Source organism: Copadichromis virginalis, linkage group LG20 (genome assembly GCF_057382275.1).
Source record: "Copadichromis virginalis isolate Kocher_CV1m ecotype Utaka linkage group LG20, C_Virginalis_male_GT1.1, whole genome shotgun sequence".
Classification (NCBI taxonomy): Eukaryota; Metazoa; Chordata; class Actinopteri; order Cichliformes; family Cichlidae; genus Copadichromis; species Copadichromis virginalis.
The window spans coordinates 27,950,436-27,971,616 of NC_140637.1; the positions used below are offsets into that span (position 1 = coordinate 27,950,436).

The 21,181-nt window shown below is 38.2% G+C and overlaps 2 pseudogenes; both read left to right on the forward strand.

The window, feature by feature from the left end:
• The first annotated feature begins 638 nt into the window (after positions 1 to 638).
• Positions 639 to 2,112, forward strand: LOC146685025 (UDP-glucuronosyltransferase 2B17 pseudogene; annotated as a pseudogene).
• A 7,824-nt stretch (positions 2,113 to 9,936) lies between these two features.
• LOC146685026 (UDP-glucuronosyltransferase 1-2-like) lies at positions 9,937 to 13,659 on the forward strand (annotated as a pseudogene).
• Positions 13,660 to 21,181: the final 7,522 nt, after the last annotated feature.

Consider the following 21,181-nt stretch of genomic DNA (forward strand, 5'->3'; position numbering starts at 1 on the left):
AATTATAACTAACTTTGTTCCGTCATTCCACTTGTCCATCCATCCACTCACCCATCCATCAATCCATCCAGCCCGCAACGTGGACCAAACCCCTGCAGTGGTTGTACAGGAACCAAATGGCTTGCGGCAACAGGCCATTTGGTTGCTCTGGAAGTGTTGCATTATGAGGGGTCTGGTTAAAAACCCTTGTCCGATTCCACAAAACACAAGTAGACTGGTTGGAGAAAATTCCGGACACCCTTGAATATCCTTAAGAGCATAAAGACCTGGTTCAGTGTTCCACAACAAGGACGAAACCTGTAGTTCCTCTGTATCTGAGATTACACAAACACTATACTACTACTACTACTAGTATAGGGTTCCCACTCTGGCCTCTCATGTACAGACTGCACCCAAAACTTAGGGCATTTCCTGTGGGCTGAGCACTCACAAGCATGTAAACACCTCACGGTATCCCATGTAAATTTTGGATTGAATTATTAAAATCGTTATAAATATTCCAGTTTTGTTGAAAAGTAGTTGAGTAATTGTTTGCTTAAACTATAACCATTTTCAACAACAGGGGAATTGTTCGTCTGAAGGTCAAGAACTCATTGAACTCAATCTATTTAATTCAATAATGTGTCTCTTCTGCAGAAATGGGGTCATGTCCAGCCTTGGCATTTTTTGTACTGTTTTCAGCAGCTCTGACTTCCTTGTGTGATGGTGGAAAAGTGCTAATATTTCCAGTAGATGGAAGCCACTGGCTTCACATGAAAGTCCTTGTGGAGGCTCTTCATTCTCGTGGTCAGCAAATCACTTTAATTCGTTCCTCCACCAGCTGGTACATTTCTGAGGTCTCGTCTTATTACACCTCCATCACAATTACCCAGGAACAGTCCCAAAACATAGAAAGGCAAGACTTCATGACCTCATTCCTGAAGACGTCACTTGAGATCCGGAGCAAAAGTTCACTATGGACATTCGTTGAGTTTTACAGCCTTTTTAAAATGGTACATGAAAACCATCAAACTGTGACAAAGCTTGTTCGCAGGATTTTTGAGAATAAGACATTGATTAAAGAGCTGAATGAAACTGGATATGATCTTTTTCTTACTCATCTTGCATTTCCAGGTGTACTGCTACTCGCAAATTATCTTCGAGTTCCCTTGGTTTACAATGTACGCTGGTTTTTCAGTGGAGAGGCGCACTATGCTATTGCTCCTACTCCATTGTCCTATGTTCCTGTATTGTTCTCCCATAACTCTGACAAAATGGACTTTTTCCAAAGAATCAGAAATATATTTTATCACAACATAATGGCTTACATTCACTACTATGCTGCCAGTCCATGTTACCAACCTCTATGTGATCATTTGGAAAAGGTGTCAAGCTTATGTCTCTAGTCCAAAAGGCTGACCTCTGACTCATGCGTGTCGACTTTACATTTGAGTTCCCTCGTCCCACCATGCCCAACGTCGTTTACATCGGAGGCTTTCAAGGTAAGCCTTCAAAGCCTCTCCCATCAGAGTTTGAGGAATTCGTCCAGAGTTGTGGTGAACATAGGGTGATAGTCGTGACATTGGGGACCCTGCTGAGTGACCTTGGACCTGAGTTAACAGAGAGCTTTGCCTCAGCATTTGCCAGCCTCCCTCAGAAGATTGTGTGGAGACATGTTGGGAAAAGACCAGCCACCCTGGGAAACAACACCATGCTGGTTGAATGGCTGCCTCAGAATGATCTACTAGGCCACCCTAAAACCAAGGTTTTTGTCACACATGGGGGCACCAATGGCCTGTACGAAGCCATCTACCATGGCTTGCCAGTTCTGGGCATTCCTCTCATTTTTGACCAGCAGGACAACTTGTTACATATGAAGGCCCGGGGAGTGGCTGAAATAGTTGACGTGACAAAATTGGATGTTGACTTTTCCGGATAGAGCATGTCATGAGGCACAAGGGTGCAGCACATCTACGCAGTGAGTCATATAAGCTGCCTTGGTATGCCTATCATTGCCTAGATGTGATGGCAGTCCTTGTAGTATTTGGTTTGCTGATCATTACCTTCGTTTGGGCTTCTTGTTCATGTCTAATTACGTTTTTGTTGAAGACAAAGAAGTCCAAGCATGAATAGATGTGATAATAAACTTTATCGTGTGAAAACAATTAAAAGCTACAAAGAAACTAAGAAGCAGTTTTTCGTGTTAATTTTATTTTCTTGTTTTCTTTTTGTTTTTATTTCTATTTAAAGTTTCATATCATCACCTTTATTTTCAGAGTGGCCAATATTTTTCTACCTTACTTTCAAAGAACAGAACCAGCAGGTGGACTGGGGTTCGGCTGTTTTTTGCTAAAAATTCAAAAGTCAAATCCCAGATAACAATAAACGTTTGATCCTGCTGAGACCCACATCTACAGTTTTCTATGGCCATAATTGTCCTCGACTGACATCATTGACTCTGGGAAATCTGGTAAATGTTGCTATTCCCCTATTGCTTAAAAAATTTAAGGTCAGATGTTAGATGCCAGGTATCATCAGGCCCATACAATACTACCAGCAGCTCAGGTCAAGTTGAGCTTTCAGGCAGTGTTTGGATGAAAAAAATATAACTTAATAGGTTATTCCAATAACCACCTCAGTTATGTCAAAAGTAGCCCACATTAAGCCATTTCAGAGCTCTGGGAAGATGGCAACACTGAAAAGAAGTGCAGCAGAACAATAAAAATCCTTCACATGTAAAAAAAACCAAAAAAAAAACCGAGTTAAGCAAACAAATTTAAAAGATAATACAAAACTCAGCACATGTATTACCAACAGTTTGTTTCTTAAAAACCTTCATAGCTTATAGCCTCACCTCCTGGTTAAAGTGTCATCCATTTGTTGTGCGTACATATTGAGCAGAAGAATCTAACTCTTTGGACATGGTCATAAGGTCATGAGGCCAGTGTAGCTGAAAAAGGGAAAACAACCATTGTGAGCACGTGTGCATTTTTGACAACTAGCTGCTGTCTCTGGGGACAGATACGTCGTCATGTGCTCTTCTGCATCTCTCATTTTCTCAAAAGGCCTGACTGGAGCTGCCACACTCTCTGAATAGAGCAAAGTGTCCATCTGTTTTTGAGACACACTTGGCTTCTTAGTGTAAAAACAACGGAGTCACAGATAAATATTGCAAAAGTGGCAGAGTCTGATAACTTTAGATAAGAAAAAATGTACAGAAATCAGTGGCGTCAGTGGATCATTTCGTAGGTTTTGTCACGTGTTTTCACTTCCACTTCCTGGGGTTTTTTTTTTTATTTAATTTGATTTGTCGTTGCTGTAAGTAACTCATTTAATACAATCTCACCTGTTATGATTTGAAGTTCATTCTATACTATCTCACCTGACAAGCTAGGTAAAATAAGAGGAGAACAGAAGCAACAACAGAGGGATACTTGATTGCTCTCCTGAACACCTCGTGTTAGTATTCAAACATAAAGGTGTTTATGAGAAACTCTGCTACTTTCTTACATCTGTGTATCGATTTTTGTGGTTTAGAAGTGGAGGATCAACAGTTTGTGTGTGCTCACTTTTCACGTTTTTATGCACAGCTTTTTTTCCACAAAGCTACAGGCATCTAATCCACAGCTTCGTACAGCAGATCTAGGTCATGATTTTGTTAGATCCTGTGTATACTTTGCAGTTGGGTGCGGTAATAACGGAAACGACAGAGCTGTGTGCCCAGCAGATATTTAAATCTGAACATGAAAATGTACTGTAAATTTATATATAGAAACTGAGTGTCACACGCTTCTTAAAACATTTGCATGCACATCTTGTTGTTCATGCTGTAAGTATAAGAGCAAAACTACATGCTTAAATAATGCAGACCTGATACATAAGGATTTGATGCTTGTGCAAGAGCTTTAACTTATAGCCAACTTGTGCTGGTCATTAATTAATAATTAGAGGAAATAACAAGGTAAACATGGCAAAAGCAAGGCATGCAGTGTAGCATAACACCCATATACATCCTTACTAGACATTTTAACAAACTCTGACCATGTAGTTCATTATTCTGAATTGCATTAAGTCCAAACACAATAAACACCTAAATCAGGACAACATAACCACAATGATTAAAACAGGAGAAGGTTATTTTAATGTGACACTTAATGCTCACTCACTAACACGCCATTACGTGTTAGTGAGTGAGTTAGTGAGTGTGTTAATAGATGTTTCATAAAAATTATTTTCGTATTTTAATTCATGGTTAATTCAGGCACCTATTAGATGTTAGGTAAGTATTTTGTGAAAATGAAAGTTCCTCAAGACTTGAGGAAGTCTCAGCTTTCTGCATAACAGAAAAATGACATAAAATTAACAGACAAAGCACAAAGACAACTTACAAACACAAATATTTATAGCCAGATGCAAACAAACCCACCTGAGGTTTGCAGAATACCGAAATGTAAGTAGGACCATAGCCTAAGTTTCTAAGAGAGATTTTAGTGCCTGTTGTTTTTAATAAACACTACATTTCTAAAAATATCTGCATGTGTGTATTAACATGCCGGTCAAAACTGATCAGTGAAACCAGAGGGAGGGCCAGCTTGTCTTGTTCAACCATTCACACTCTAATGGATGATAGAATGATGGAGGAGCCAGGGAATGAACCACCAACCTTCCCATTAACAGATGCTCTACCTGCTCAAATACAGCCACCCCAACCCCTCTGTAAACCACTCCAGTGTCAGCTGGAGTTTGAAGTCAAGGCACATTATCTTCAAAATGCAGAGATGAGAAACCACCAAACCCATCACCCTCTGTAATTTTACCTTAGAAATTCTAATTAGTCTCTATTACTGAAGGGTCTTTAATTTACCATATGAAATGCCCTGAGGTAAGTGTTGTTGAGGTTTGGTGCTATGAAAATATAAATTGTATTGAACTGATAATAAAATACTATGAACAGAATCAGTGTTCATAGTATCCTTGGTTCACCAACAATGTGAACCAAGGTTACACTGTTGTATAGGGAGTAGATAGCCCCTCAAAAGCAGGCCTGATACCACATACCCCTCAAGCCCTCACTTCGATTGTTACATCTCCAGAGACTCACATCTTAGGTGTCAAAGTGCCTGTTTTTGCAACATTCTAGTGATTCAACTTCTACATGCCAAATATCATTGGGAAAGATGCTAACCCCAAGTCCAGTGCATCTATCAGAGTATGAAGGGACACAGATGCTCTTAAAAGAAACAAAAAGAAAAGTGAAGCTATTTATAATCACAGTGCTACTTCTGATAAGTAGCCCATTATAAATATAACTACTTACGGGATTATTGCAAAACACCGACGTAATGACACATGTGGAAGTGAAACTAAATACAAGTGACAAATAACACATAAAATAAAACAAGAAGTAACTAACAAATGTGATAATATCAAAGGATAGATGCACACTTAAACAAAACATTTTTTAAAATAGGGACTAGAAAATTCGAACAAGAAACTTAAGATAATGCAAATATATTTGATGTTCCAGTTATTGTGCAAATGGACAGTTGTTTGCTAAGGTTAACTATTATCATTTTGGAAGAAGTCCATATTAGAGATCCTGTGTTCAATTCAATTCAATACACTTTTATTTAAACCACCCGCAACAATAGTCACCTCAAGGCACTTTATATTGGAAGTTAAAGACCCTAACAATAACAAGGAGAAATTTCCAAAAGCCAACAATCATGTGACCAACTAAGTATGGATACTGTTCTTCTGAAGCCCAAAAACTCTTTGAATTGAAAATATTTGTTGATTCAAGAATGTGTCTGTTTTGCAGAGATGGAGCCATATCCAGCTTTGACTTTCTTACTGTCGTTTTTAGCTATGACTTCCTCATGTGATGGTGGAAAAGTGCTAATATTTCCAGTAGATGGAAGCCACTGGCTTCACATGAAAATCCTTGTGGAGGCTCATTAGTACTATTGTAATAATGAATTACAATAGCCCAGCCTGGAAGTAATAAATGCATGAACTAGTTTTTCAGCATCACCCTGAGACAGGATATTTCTAATTTTAGAGATGTTGCAAAAATGGAAAAAAGAAGTCTTACATATTTGTTTAATATGTGCATTGAAGGACATGTCCTGGTCAAAAATTTCTCTAAGGTTCCTCACAGATAAGAAAAAAAATGTACAGAAATCAGTGGCCTCAGTGGATCATTTCTTAGGTTTTGTTACGTGTTTTGTTTTTTGCTTTCCCTTCATGTTTTTTTTTTTCTTTTTTCATTTAATTTGTGGGGATAGGTTAATTGGATAATTCAAATTGCCACTAGGTGTGAATGTGAGTGTGAATGGTTGTCTGTCCCTATGTGTTGGCCCTGTGACAGACTGGCGACCTGTCCAGGGTGTACCCCGCCTTTCGCCCTATGACAGCTGGGATAGGCTCCAGCGCCCCCCGCGACCCTGAAAAGGATAAGCGGAAGCGAATGGATGGATGGATGGATTCATTTAATTTGATTTGTCGTTGCTGTAAGAAACTCATTAAATGGGATTTCACCTCATATGATTTGAAGTTCATTCTATACTATCTCAGCTGACAGGCTAGGTAAAATAAGAGGAGAACAGAAGCAACAACAGCAGGAAACTTGATTGCTCTCTTGGACACCTCTTCTTCATATTCAAATATAACAATGTTTATGAGAAACTCTGCTGCTTTCTTACGTCTGTGTATCGGTTCTTGTGGTTTAGACAAGTAGAGAGAGACTTAGGTTATCAAGCCGGGGGGATCAACAGTTTCTGTGTGCGCAGTTTTTTTTTTTTCTAGCAGACATCTAATCCACCGCATCTTACAGCAGATCTAGATAATGATTTTGTTACATCCTGTGTATACTTTGCAATTGGGTGCGGTAGTAACGGAAACGACAGTTAAAAATAATGTGATCATTTCTAAAGTACACAGAGCTGTGAGCCCAGCAGATATTTAAATCTGAACATCGAAATGTGCTGTAATTTTATGTAGAGAAATTGATTGTCACACGCTTCTTAAGGTATTTCTAAAACATTTAAAGCTTGGCTATCAAATTAGCCAAGACTCGAGGAAGTCTCAGCTTTCTTCACAGCAGAAAAATGACATGACATTGACAGACAAAGCACAAAGAGAAAATACAAACACAGAAAATATGAATATTTATAGCCAAATGCAAACAAACCCACCTGAGGTTTGCAGAATACCAAAATGTAGGTAGGACCATAGTCTACGTTTCTAAGAGAGATTTAAGTGCCTGGTGTTTTTAATAAACACTACATTTCTGATCAGTGAAACCAGAGGGAGGGCCAGCTTGCCTTGTTCACACTATTCACAGCCATTCACACTCTGATGGATGCATCAGAGAGTAACTTGGGGTTAGTATCTTGCCCAAGGACATTTGACAAGTAGACTGGAGGAGCCAGGGAATGAACCACCAACCTCCCCATTAACAGATGCTCTACCTGCTCAAATACAGCCACCCCAACTCCTCTGTAAACCACTCCAGTGTCAGCTGGAGTTCGAAATTAAACTATATTATATTCAAAATGCAGAGATGAGAAACCACCAAACCCATCACCCTCTGTCACTCAGTTAGCTTAGAAATTCTAATTATTCTCTCTTACTGAAGGGTCTTTGGTTTGTGGTGGTTTGTCTGAGGTAAGTGTTGCTGTCGTTTGGTTCTATGAAAATTTAAATTGTATTGAACTGATAATAAAATACTATGAACAGAATCAGTTACAAAGGCCAGCCTTAGCCTTATCCCACACACCTCGAAATATGCTTGAGAGTTGGACTAGATCTTTGTTCTCAGTCTGTGCTCATTCTAGAAGAAGATCCTTGAAGTGATCTTTCCACAGCCAAGCTGCATCCTTAGTAAACCTTTCTGGGGGGGGGGGGGGGTGTTTGTTTTTTAAACTACAACAACTAATATGAAGAGTATGAACATGAAGAAACTAGATTTTGTGTATTTGAATTTATTCTAAACAATAAAGTAGAAAATATATATTTTTTTATATTAATCCTTTATTTATCCAGGTAAAAATCTCATTGAGATTAAAAATCTCATTTCCAAGAGAGACCTGGCATATCTTAAACTTTGTCAAAATAGTAAGTGTAACAATGACATTTAAGGAACACTGAAGACTCGTAATTAGTAGTGACTCATTATTTCAAAAGGAGTAAAATTTTCCATGTAGTTAAAAAGGAAGTCAATGTGTTGCTGCATGACAGCTCTATTTTTACCCTGCTTTGCACTTTCCCTATATTCATATCAAATAGTACTCTGTGCTTTAAGTAAAAAAACATTTATCTGCATATGTTACCTCTATTGTTACATCTCCAGAGATTTTAGGTGTCAAAGTGCCAGTTTTTGCAACACTCTAGTGATTGAACTACATGCCAAATATCTTTGGGCAAGATGCTAATCCCAAGTTGCTTTCTAATGCATCTATCAGAGTATGCAGTATGAAGTAGTCTTACAAGGAACAAGAAGAAAAGTGAAGCTATATATACACACAGCGCTACTTCTGCTAAGTAGCGCTGTGTGTATAAATATCTCTACTTACGGGATTATTTGCACACAAGTGCAAATAACCAACGTAATGACGCATGGGGAAGTGAAACTAAATACAAATAGCACACAAAAAAAATCAAGAAGTAACTAACAAATGCAAAGGATAGACGCACACCTAAACAAAACAATTTTAAACTAAGGACTAGAAAATTTGAACAAGAAACTCAAAAACTGCGGTGGATAGCATTTTAATGTTACTGTAACTGTTCCAATGTTCGAAATGGATTTTTTTAGTTATGAAATCTGTGAGATTAGGATCAATCAACTCCATTTTTTAACTTTCACACTATATGCTCAATGATGGTAAATAGTAAGGTCTTGCCAGGGACTTGGGTTTCCAGTGGTGAGGCAGTTTGAACTGAATGTCTGACAATCTCAGTGTTCAAATAGTTAAGATAGCTAATTAATTGAGAAGCAAGAATTAAGAACATGACACGAGCAAGCAAAGGTGCTACACTACTCGTAAGTTTCTGTTTCTATACGTTCTCGTGGTAGTGGTTGTTTTCAAATCACTCCCAATATGGGGGCAGGGATAGCTCAGTAGGTAAAGTGGTCGCCCCATGATCGGAAGGTCGGCGGTTCGAATCCACTTAACGGCTACCCTGAGGTACCCCTGAGCAAGGTACCGTCCCTACACACTGCTCCCCGGGCACCTGCTTAGTGGGCTGCCCACTGCTTCACTGAGTGAATGGGTCAAATGCAGAGAAAAACAAGTAATTTCCCCATGGGGATCAATAAAGTATCCATTATTATTATATAAAAAATGCAATGCATACTTGTTTAGCTATACTGTCACAGCTGCTGTTTTTGGCATTTACCGAAAGCTATAGTAATCTTTGGAGGATTTTTTATTTACATGGGTAAAGGGAGCAAAGACTGAACAGACTGAAAAGGTTTAGTCAGACATGTATAGTTATACATTTACTCATCGTTCAACCAGCAGGTCCTCAGTTCTGTTGCACAAGCAGCTCAGATATATAAATTTTCTTTGGCTTGGGCAGGTGGTCACACGGACTGAATGTGATTAGAGTTATGCATCATTCTAGTTCAGGTTAATCTTGTTAAACTGTGAGTTTTGAACATCTGAAAATGGTGGACTGTATAATTTGAATTGAAAATATTTGTTGATTCAATAATTTGTCTGTTTTGCAGAGATGGAGCCATATCCAGCCTGGACTTTCTTACTGTCGTTTTTAGTTATGACTTTGTCATGTGATGGTGGAAAAGTGCTAGTATTTCCAGTAGATGGAAGCCACTGGCTTAACATGAAAATCCTTGTGGAGGCTGTTCATTCTCAATGTCATCAAATCACATTTCTGAATTCTCACTGTTCTCATTCAGTGCTGTGTGGAATTTTGAGATCTTATGGAACAATGCAGTATAAGGGAGGTACGCATGTTGTAATAGCATACTGATGTCATGGTCCTGGGACTGTGACCCAGTATTTATGTATTTTGTGGTTTAATTGATATTCTTTGATTTAGTGTCATTCATGTTTGAGTGAAGAGCAAACTCAGTGACATGAGTTTGCTCTTCCTATAGTTGAATCATTTATATTTCTAGTTCTTAGGTTCATGTTCATCTACTCTGTTCCCTTTCATTGCCCATTGTGTCTCTCGCCCCCTCTGTGTCCCTCGTTTTCTCTGTCTCTTCAGTCTGTCTTGTTTCCATGTGTGTGTCTCCCCCAGTCTCAGTGTCAAGCAATTTTCTCTTAACCAAAGTCCAGTTGAGGCCTTAATTGTTATACAACAATTTTATTTTTCATTTTACCTCCACATTGGTATCAAAGTCCAGTCGAGGTAGTGAATTGGTAAAAAAAATTGAGGACAGTAAAAATAGGAAGTACTCACTGTATTTAAAGTATCTTAATCGAAGAGGATAATGAAAGCAACATCATGAAAATTCTATGGTATAACGTATTTTAAAGCTTTTTGGGATATTGTACTTCTTATAAAAACAGCAAATTGGGGTAAATGTACGTCTTTCACTGTAGTAGTTCTTTGTTTTTCTTTCTAATTTTCTTCCTTATGTTGCACAACCAATAAAACTGGAAGTGGTAGAACGCTAAGGGAAAGTGAAGAAGTAGGAAGCATGGGTCTATTCATCAGAGTGCGACACCCTGTATCCAAAGAGGGTATTACAGCTAAAAGAAAAAATAGTGCCAACTCGTCGGAGGACTGAGCTCATGTGCTATCTGGCTCAATCCAGTGGGAGGGTGATACTGCAGGTCACTCCCCAGTCCCTGGTGGGCGCAGGTGGAACTGAAAATAATAATAAAATGAATAAATAAAATAGAACAAGAACACTAAATAAATTAATTAAACACAATTTTAAGAAAAACTATTTGAAGATATGTCTGTGAAGTTACTCAGTTATCCAGGTCATCACAGTCTAAGGAGCTTGGAAAGAGAAGCGTCTGGACTTCTTTAAGCTACTTAAAGACGTTTCACCTCATTCATGGTAAAATGGTAAAATGGTAAATGGCCTGTATTTGTATAACGCCTTACTAGTTCCTAAGGATCCCAAAGCGCTTTACATATTCAGTCATCCACCCATTCACACACACATTCAAACCATTGGTGATGGCAAGCTGCACTGTAGCCACAGCCACCCTGGGGCGCACTGACATTCATTTGAGGATAGGATTTTTTTTAAGTCATTAATTGATTAACAAAAAGACCGGAGTAATAATAAAGTATAAACAAATACTGATAATTTCCAAAATAATAATAATAATAAGAGAAGTATTTAGAGAAAGAAATTGAAAATGATAATAATAACAAAATAACAGTTGAGGCTGAAACAAGTAACGACAAATTAAAAACAGGAAATAAATACGAAAACAACGACATAATTCGAGTAGGACGAATTCAAAATTAAGACAAAATAAAATAAGAGTAAATTCTGAGAATTCAAACCAGAAGAGTGGAAGATTTTTAAAAAAGAAATTATAATGACAACCGACATCTCTGTACCACTTAAGGAAAAGAACCAGCACCTCCTATCAATATGAGAGAGTTCAAGGACTTTGGAGAAAAGATTACATCTGGAAGATGTGGAAAAAGGAGGATTTGCTTCAACCTATAGGAACACAACTCCTGAACAATGATGCAATAAAAGTCCTAGATCAAAAAGCAAAAGAAGAACATGATAAAATGGCCTGTACTTGTATAGCGCTTTACTTAGTCCCTAAGGACCCCAAAGCGCTTCACACTACATTCACCCATTCACACACACATTCACACACTGGTGATGGCAAGCTACATTGTAGCCACAGCTGCCCTGGGGCGCACTGACAGAGGCGAGGCTGCCGGACACTGGCGCCACCGGGCCCTCTGACCATCACCAGTAGGCAACAGGTGAAGTGTCTTGCCCAAGGACACAACGGCCGAGAACCGGCAACCTCCCGGTTACAAGAAGAACTACCAACTCCTGAGCCATGATCGTCCCTTGCTTCTTGAGCCACAAACATCATTTGCTTCTTGCATAGAGGTCATGCAGAAGTTTACCTCCATGGTAAATAAAAAAATAATATTTAAATTAAAAATAGAACAAATACTGGAAACAGGGAAATAGACCGTAATTTTTTCTTTATCCATTTCACAGCATTTGACACAAGAAATAACTGGTAGATGAGCCTATTATCAAAATATTGGTAAAATGACATGTTTCTGATCCCGTAACTGGTGGTGACAGCTATTTGGCCGTTGAATGTTCTGATAAATTGTAGAAGGAATGACCCTAGGAACATTTGTAAGGTGACCACAAACAAATGTAAATAATTAAAATAAATGCCATGCTTCAGTTATTGTGTAAATGGGCAGGTGTTTGATAAGGTTAACTATTACAATTTTAGAAGAAGTCTATAGTAGATATCATGTGCTCAATTTGATTCAACTGAATTTTATTTATTTATTTAACTCTGACTTTCCCATGTGATGGTGCAAAAGTGCTAGTGTTTCCAGTAGATGAAAGCCACTGGCTTAACATGAAAGTCCTTGTGAAGGCTCTTCACTCTCAAGGTCATCAAATCACGGTGCTACGTTCATCCACCAGCTGGTATATTTCTGAATTCTCACCTTATTACACCTCCATCACGATCATCCAGGAAGAATCTCAGCCCGTTGAGAGTCAAGACTTCATGAGCTCTTTTTTGAAGAGGTCAGTGGAAATTAATAAGAATGCCGGCTCACTCTGGAATATGTTTACCCTTTTGCTACAAAACCAGGAAGTTGTGGCAAAATTTACTTCCACCATCTTTGAGAATAAGACACTGATTGGGGACCTAAACAAAACTGGATATGATCTTTTTCTGACCGATCCTACATTTCCAGGTGGTGTGCTGTTAGCACATCACCTCCAGCTGCCTTTGGTTTTCAATGTGCGCTGGCTTTTTAGTGGAGAGGCACACCTTGCCGTCGCTCCTTCTTCAGTGTCCTACATCCCTATATGCTTTTCCCATAACTCTGACAAAATAGATTTTTTTCAAAGAATCAGAAATATGATCCATTACATCATGGTTTTTTACAGGGACTACTATGTCTCCAGACAACCATATTAGGCCTTGTGTGATCGTTATTTTGGAAATAATGTTAGCCTCATGTCTCTAACCCAAAAGGCTGACCTGTGGCTCATGCGGGTTGACTTTACATTTGAGTTCCCTCGTCCCACCATGCCCAATGTCATCTATATCGGCGGCTTCCAAGGTAAGCCTTCAAAGGCCTTCAAAATTTGTGGTTTTCACTTCCATATATCTTTTGTATCTTGTGTTGTGTATCTCCAAGAATTTATTTTCTGTAAACATATGTGAGTGGGAGACACATATGAGTAATCAGTGTTTTGTGGAATTTTGAGACATTGTGGGCCAATACAGTACACAGGAGGCACACAATCTACTAAAATCAAGTTGTAATAGCTCGCTGAAGTCCAAAAATACAAAGTCCAAAAGATAACAATTGTCCAAACCACAAGTAAGTTTATAGCATGCTGATGTTTCCCCAAATACTACTGCAGGTCAGCTGACTATTGGAAAAGAGAAGCACTTAGTAATCCAGATGGGGGATAAAGAAAGTCATGCTGCCATTTACTACGTGTAAGAAAAGAGAACCTGATTTTGATGAGCAACTTGGGGGGTGTGAATACACTATTTGTTTATCAGTCAACTGCATAGTGTGGCTTATTCAGATCATTTGCGCAATGACATTTGGCATAACTTGCAGTTCTCAGTTGAGTTTTCTGTCGTTTTTTTTGGACGTCTGTGTCCATCTTGAAGTCTTTAGCAGATGTTATGGACCTGAAGTACAGTACACAAGAGGTACAAAATCTACCAAAACAAAGCTGTAATAACGCACTAATGGCTAAAAAAAGTCCAAAAGATAACAAATGTCCAAAATCACAAGAGATCAGAAGAAGAAAAAACAGTCAAGTGAACATAACACAGGGAGCCAGAAAATATACCAAATATACCAAGGTATACCATATGACCAAGGTAGAATGGGGGAAAATTCACAGGAGCAAAACAAAATTAAATCATCAAAAAGAAGTGAGAGAGAGAGGTGACAGGACTAACTAAACACAGCAAACTGACTGGGTTTTCAACAAAGGAAGATAACAAGAAATGAGATATGCTTGAAAAGTGTGTCCTGTCTCCTCCTCCTAACCACAAAGAAAATTTCAAAACTAGCAAAGAAAAGTGGGTATGGAAATTGTGACAGACCTAGGAAAACAAAAGAGCAGTGTGCAAAGAATCAAAAGTGTTTTCACTAGTCTCTTCAACAATGTGATAGTAGATGCCTGACATTTTGAAACCGCGATGTGGTAAAGATAAAGAACAAAATGTGCATCTAACTTCACCACAAATGTTCTTACCCTCTTGTTTGTAACAAGAACAAAATACCATGACGAAGGGTGGCATTTTAAAGAACCTCAGGACCTCATGCGCAGTGCCCAGTGACTTACATCAAAAAAAAAATCCCTTAAATCAAAAACACAAATTATGTAAAGAAGAACAAAATACCATTGCAAAGTAAAGGGGCTTACTAACAGTCACTTTTATGATTTAAAGCATTGGACAGGGGGATTTTTGCAGCTGGCTTTAAGGCATATGCCTTTGTAGGAGTTCTCCTTTCAGCAGAATGTCTTTAAATTAATGCATAAACATAATTTAACAAGGTTTGAAGCAAATTGCACAAAACTTAATGACAGAGATGGGATGTCTTATGCCTGATATGCCTGTGATAGTTGTTTCTAGTGCTGCAAAAAAAAAAAATCAACTGTTACACACAGATTTCAGGTTTATACATTGGAATATTTTATTTAATATAATGCAGCTGTCCTTTTTTTTTCCATTCAACCCTTTATTTCATTTTTAAATGAAAATCACAGAAAACGTATTTATAAACCACACCGTGATAATGTCACATGAAGATGCAAACACAAAAAGCTAGGTTTGTATACTAACGTTTGTTCCCATCATTACTGAAAAATAAAGAACTTTTTATTTCACAAACGAACAAACAAAAACCAAACACCCCCCCCCCCTCCCAAAAAAAAGAAGAAAAAGTGTGGTCCTCGTACAAAAAGAAAGAGAATCAAAGGCAAATTAATGAGTTACTACTTACATTAAAGAATTTAGAGACTAAACATGCCACTGTTGAAGACTCTCAAACATTGGAAGAGATAAATTTAACAAAACGTAAATTAAATGATATATATGACAGACAAGAAGAACTAAAAGCCAGATTTGTTAAGCAAAAGTATTATGATTACAGCCCTAGGGCAAAGAAACTATTAGCCTGGAGAATTAAAAAACAACAAGAAGAAAGAGGAATTTACAGTATAAAAGATGATGAGACACAAAAAATGTGTTACACTGCTAAAGAAATACAAAACTCATTTGAAAACTATTATAAAAACTTATATTCAGAGACACAAAAGGCTGACCCTCTAAACATTCAGAAATTTTTGCACTCTCTGGATTTACCTAATATTGGACGGGAACAAAACAAAAGACTAATGCAACAAATTACTAAACAAGAACTGGATAAAGCCATTGCGAAAACAAAAACAAATAAGATGCCGGGTATGGACGGATTTACATCAGAATATTATAAAACCTTTAGAGAGTTATTATCACCGCTATTATTAAAAAGTTTTAACTATGTGTTGGAGGGAGGGGAGTCACCAGCATCCTGGAGACAGGCAATCATTTCAGTAATTCCAAAGGTGGGCAAGGACAAAAGGGAATGCAGTTCATATCGACCAATTTCAATTCTGAATATGGATTATAGATTATTCACCTCAATAATAGCAGAAAGACTTTAAAATACTATACCAGAAATTATTGACGAAGATCAGACAGGATTTCTCAAAAACAGACAGATACAGGACAGTATAAGACGTGCCTTACATTTAATGGATTATATGAATAAATCCCAAACGGAATCAATTGCATTAAGCCTTGATGCAGAAAAGGCGTTTGACTCCGTCCAGTGGGATTATTTATTTTTGGTTATCGAGCGGTTTGGTTTCGGAGACCCTTTTATTCAACTGATTAAAAATTTATATTATTTACCTTCAGCAAGAATAAAAATAAATGGGAGCTTAACTGGAGTAGTGGACTTGCAGAGGGGATGTCGGCAGGGATGTCCGCTTAGCCCAGCCCTGTTTGCTTTATTTATTGAACCACTGGTGCAAGCTATTAGAGAGGATGAACAAATTAAAGGGATATGGATACGGAATACGGAATACAAAATGGGATTATACGCAGATGATGTTTTGCTGACCCTCACAGACCCAGAAAGAAGCTTACCTAAGTTATGGTTAAAGATGGAAATGTTTGGAGAACTTTCTGGATATAAAATAAACATACAAAAAACACAGGTGATCACATACAATTACGTACCCACAACAAAGATCAAAAGTATGTCTAAATTTAATTGGAATAATAAAATAATTAAATATCTAGGTATTAAGATTCCTAAAACACTGACAGAAATCTATGAAATAAACTATTCACCAATTATAAGGGAATTGAAAGAAAACATTCAAAGGTGGAACCTACTGCCACTTGATCTGTACAATAGGATTGACCTGATCAAAATGAATATACTTCCACCACTGCTTTTCCTTTTTCAATCTATACCGGTACACATACCAGCCAAACAATTTGCGTTATGGAACAGAATGATTTCGGGATTTATATGGAAAGGCCGCAAACCAAGAGTTAGATATATAACATTGCAACTACCTAAGGAAAGAGGTGGACATTCCCTCCCAAACTTAGAAAGTTATTTTAAAGCAAACACAATTAAGATATTTAATTTATTGGTGTGATCCAACGTATGAAGCAAAATGGAAATATTTAGATGTGACACAATTAAAATTACCACTACAGACAATGTTAGGAGATAAAAAATTATATTTGGAACAGAAAAATAATCTAAATGAATGGACTAAAACTCCTTTAAAGATATGGTTTGATGAATGTGAAAGTCTTAAATTAGGAGCTGGTCTCAAACAATTCAGGTAGGTCACACATGATAAGGAATTTATCCCTGCACAAATAGATAGACGTTATACAACTTGGTTAACAAGGGGGATCGGACCATTTTGCTCATTGTTAGGAAAAGAAGGATTACAAAGTTTTGAAAAATTAAGAGACACCTATGGTTTGGAAAACCAAGATTTTGTCAGATATCTCCAAGTTATGTCCTATTTCAATAGTAATATAAAAACTATAGAAGAACGTAATGAAGGCCTAGTCCCCGTTATAAAAGAAGCTTATAAAGGTCAGATTAAAAACAAATTGATTGCTAAACTTTATCAGAACTTACAATCACTTAAGGATCAATCAACCAATTATATCAAAATTAAATGGGAAACGGAGGCTAAAATCAACACATCAGAGGACAGTTGGTTAAATATATGCAGGACACAGATGGAAACTACTAGCTCGGGTTATTGGAGGGAATTCACGTGGAAAAATTTTATTAGGTTTTTTATAACACCCAAAATAAAATACAAACAAAAAGGTCAACTGACAGATGGACACTGCTGGAGAAACTGTGGGGAAAACATGGCAGATCATTTCCATATATTTTGGAAATGCCCAATAATCCTGTCATACTGGAGTGAATTGGTCGAATCAATTTACTTGGTGACTGGTCTCAAACTAAATTTGGATTTTTGTACTGTGTACTTGGGCGATATCCCATCAGCAGCCTCCTTAAAGGACAAATACTTGATAAACATCCTGGAGAAAGCACCCCCAACAAAGAAAGATTGGATAGGAATAATGGAGGAAATATATAGAATGGAAAAACTTACTTTTTTTTTTACCTTAAAATGGACCAATTTCATAAAAACTGGAGGAAATGGGAGAGATTTGTTGAAGGTGGTAACGTGGGATGAGGTATTCACGCAACTACTGGAAGAAGGAAGGTCTGCTAAGGACGTTTTTTTTTTTTTTTTTAAAGGTAGTTTATAAAAGAGACTGGAAATACCCTTCCGAATATGATCAGGGATGGACTGTAAAGTGCTGAGTGGACAGTAGTAAAAACCTAACGACATGGGACCTGTAAAAAGGTGGAGGGGAGCTCCCCCAGGCCGAGTAGATCTGCGTGGTTCACTGTGCCATTATAATGCAGCTGTCCTATAGACAAATCTTCTTTTGCACCTGCATATCAGTCATCAGGACCTCATGCACAGTGCCCAGTGACTGGCATCAGAAAATATATCCCTTAAATCAAAAATATATTTATTCTCGTCAGCAGCAGTTCTTTAATCTGCATTTCAGAGAGAAACACATGAATAAAATGTGAGCTTACACTGTATTATTTGGTTATTAGGCCTACAACACTCCTTCACCCTAGCTCAGCATTTTGTTGTAAATCTGTCCCACAGCCTACAAAATTAAATACGTTTTAAGTAATATATTGTCCTACTTGATAGCAATACTTTCTAACTTTGGTCCTCGTCCCTGTCTAGGATTTCGATGACCAAAGTAAAATTCCATCCATCACTTGTCCTGGTTGACCCATAGTAAACAATATTATAAACCTTTGGCCTGGAATACAACAGCAGACATTACTGACACAAAGTAAGTTACACAGAAGCTTGACTGAACTATAATCAATTCACATAGATTAATATCTTGATTTGAAATGGTGGGCTAAATATGAAGCTGTGAAAAAAAGTTGGGCATCTTTCTTTGCCTTTAGAGAATAATTCTGATGGTAAAAAACCAAACGGGACAGGCGAGGGGGGAAAAAAATGTTTTTTTTTTAAAAAACAAACAAGCAAAACCAATCAAAGCAAAAAAAAAAAAATTATTTAGGAACTAAAATTGTTTGATAAATGCAGTTTATCAGTATATGCTACAGAATATGTGACCACCAATTAATAAGGTCATGTCCAATCAGTCTTAGTCTCTCCTCTTTGCGTCTTCTCCAGTGTCACCTGTGTGTAGTCAGTTTTGTCTGTTTACTAGTGTCAAGTTTGTGTCTCTGTCTTGCTCTCACTCCCTTTCCCTCTCTCTCTCTGCTCTTTGCTGTCCACTTTATTTTCTCATCATAGTGGTCATGTTCAATGCACTCACAATCTTAATGACTCCAATACATGGACGTTTTAGAGATTACATCACAGACGCTGGGTTGTTTTTCCATATTTGTTGATCGCTCTGGTTAATTTCAGAATGTTTTTTTATTTACTTTTGTATATACTGATCAAAAAGACCAAAGTAAGAAAAAGTGAACAACTTCAGTCTGACATTTAAAATTATACATCGACTCATCTTGCAATCAGGCCATCAGTTCTTTTGCACAAGCAGCTCTGACATATATTTTCCTTGGTTTGAATACGTGCTCACAGTCACGGCTAGAGGTGAGAATCAGTTTCACTATGAATCTTTACATGAGTCTGCAACATGGTCTGCAATGCACTTTATAAACAATATAAAACAGCCCACAGAGACGTTGCTGTGGTTCTACTGTAGAAATATGTACACATGGAACCCACAGTAATACACTACATTACTACATTACCAAAGGTTTATGGGTAGATGATCCTTTTATCAAAATACAAAAGTTTAAAACAGGAGGTGCTGAGTGATTATTCAAGGACTGGCCCTAGGAAAGTTTGACAGGTGGACAGAAACATGAATGCATGACCGCTGGGATCCTGCTGAGTAACATGTTGGCAAAAGACCTCCGAATTATATAATCGGCCAACCTAAAAGCAAAGTTTTTTAACATGGTAAATGGTTTTGCCAAGATATTTATCATGGTGTGCCAGTTCTACTCATAACTCTCATCTTTAGCCAGTATGACAACTTGGTGCGTGGGAAGGCCCATTAGTGTGTGTCTTCTGTAAATTTCTCATTAGATGTCTGATCAGGATGAGGAAATCCAGGCATACATAAATATTGTGACAATACATAAATGTTGGCACCACAAAGGAAGTTTACACTGAACTGGAATTGACAATAATTAATAATAAATGACATGATAGAATGACAGTTTAAACACAACAATATGTTATTCACATTATTCTGATTACATTTGTGTTTTTACAATTTGCTGTTTTCTGTAAATGTAAAGTAGATATGAGAAAACTTCAGTTACACTTCCTGTAAACCACACTCTGTGACATGGGGTTACTGGGAGAAGCTTGTGGACAAAGCCACAAACATCTATGTGCTGTTTCTCATGGGTTCATAAGCTCTCAGGTGTGAAATACAGTTTAAAGTGTTTTTCTTTTTTTGTGTGTGTGTGTGTGGGGTGGGGCAAGGGGGAGGTCTGTATCAAGGAAATAATATGGCCTAAAATGTAAATGGACCTAAGAGCAGACCACAGCAACCTCCTACATGAAGAACTACTCAGCAACACAAAAGCAGACAAGCAATGGGTCTCTGGTATGAAGAGCTGGACAAGGACCTGGCATAACTCACACCTACTGGCTGAAGATGCTAGCAGCTCTCCATGAACACCTGACAGCACATATCAGGGTTTTGCTAACAACAGGTACTAATTTAGGAGTGGAGTGGCCATCAGCCACTTCCCTGGGTCTGTGTGGCTTCTCTGGGTACTCAGGCTTCTTCCCTCCAACCAAAGACATGCACAGCATTAGGTTAATTAGTGATTTTAAACGGACCATAGGTGTGTATGGTTGTCTGTCTCTATGTGTTTACTCTGCGCCCTTTTTCTAGTTGCTAGACAGTTCAAAAACCCCTGTGACAAGAAGATCGAGGAAACTGTTCACCCCTACCGGGACCCCACCCTGGAGCCAGGCCTAGGGTGCCTAGGCCTTAGTCCATGTGGCCAGGCAAGGCACAGCCAGAAAAACATGGGCCCACCCTCCTGTAGGTCCAACACCCACAGAAGGTGCCATAGGGGCTGGGTGCAATGCTTATTGGGTGGCAGCCATGGGGAGACCAATCCCCTGTTACCGAGATCACAACTGGGACATGGAAAAAGTCTTTCGGACTGCCTCGAAAGAATTCTGGGCACCTCCTGTGTGGTGTTTTGGGGGGAGACACAGGACACGCCGGAGAGATTATATCTCTTGGCTGCCGTGTGAATTTCTTGGTTTTCCCCTGGACAAGCTAGAGGAGGTTGTAGG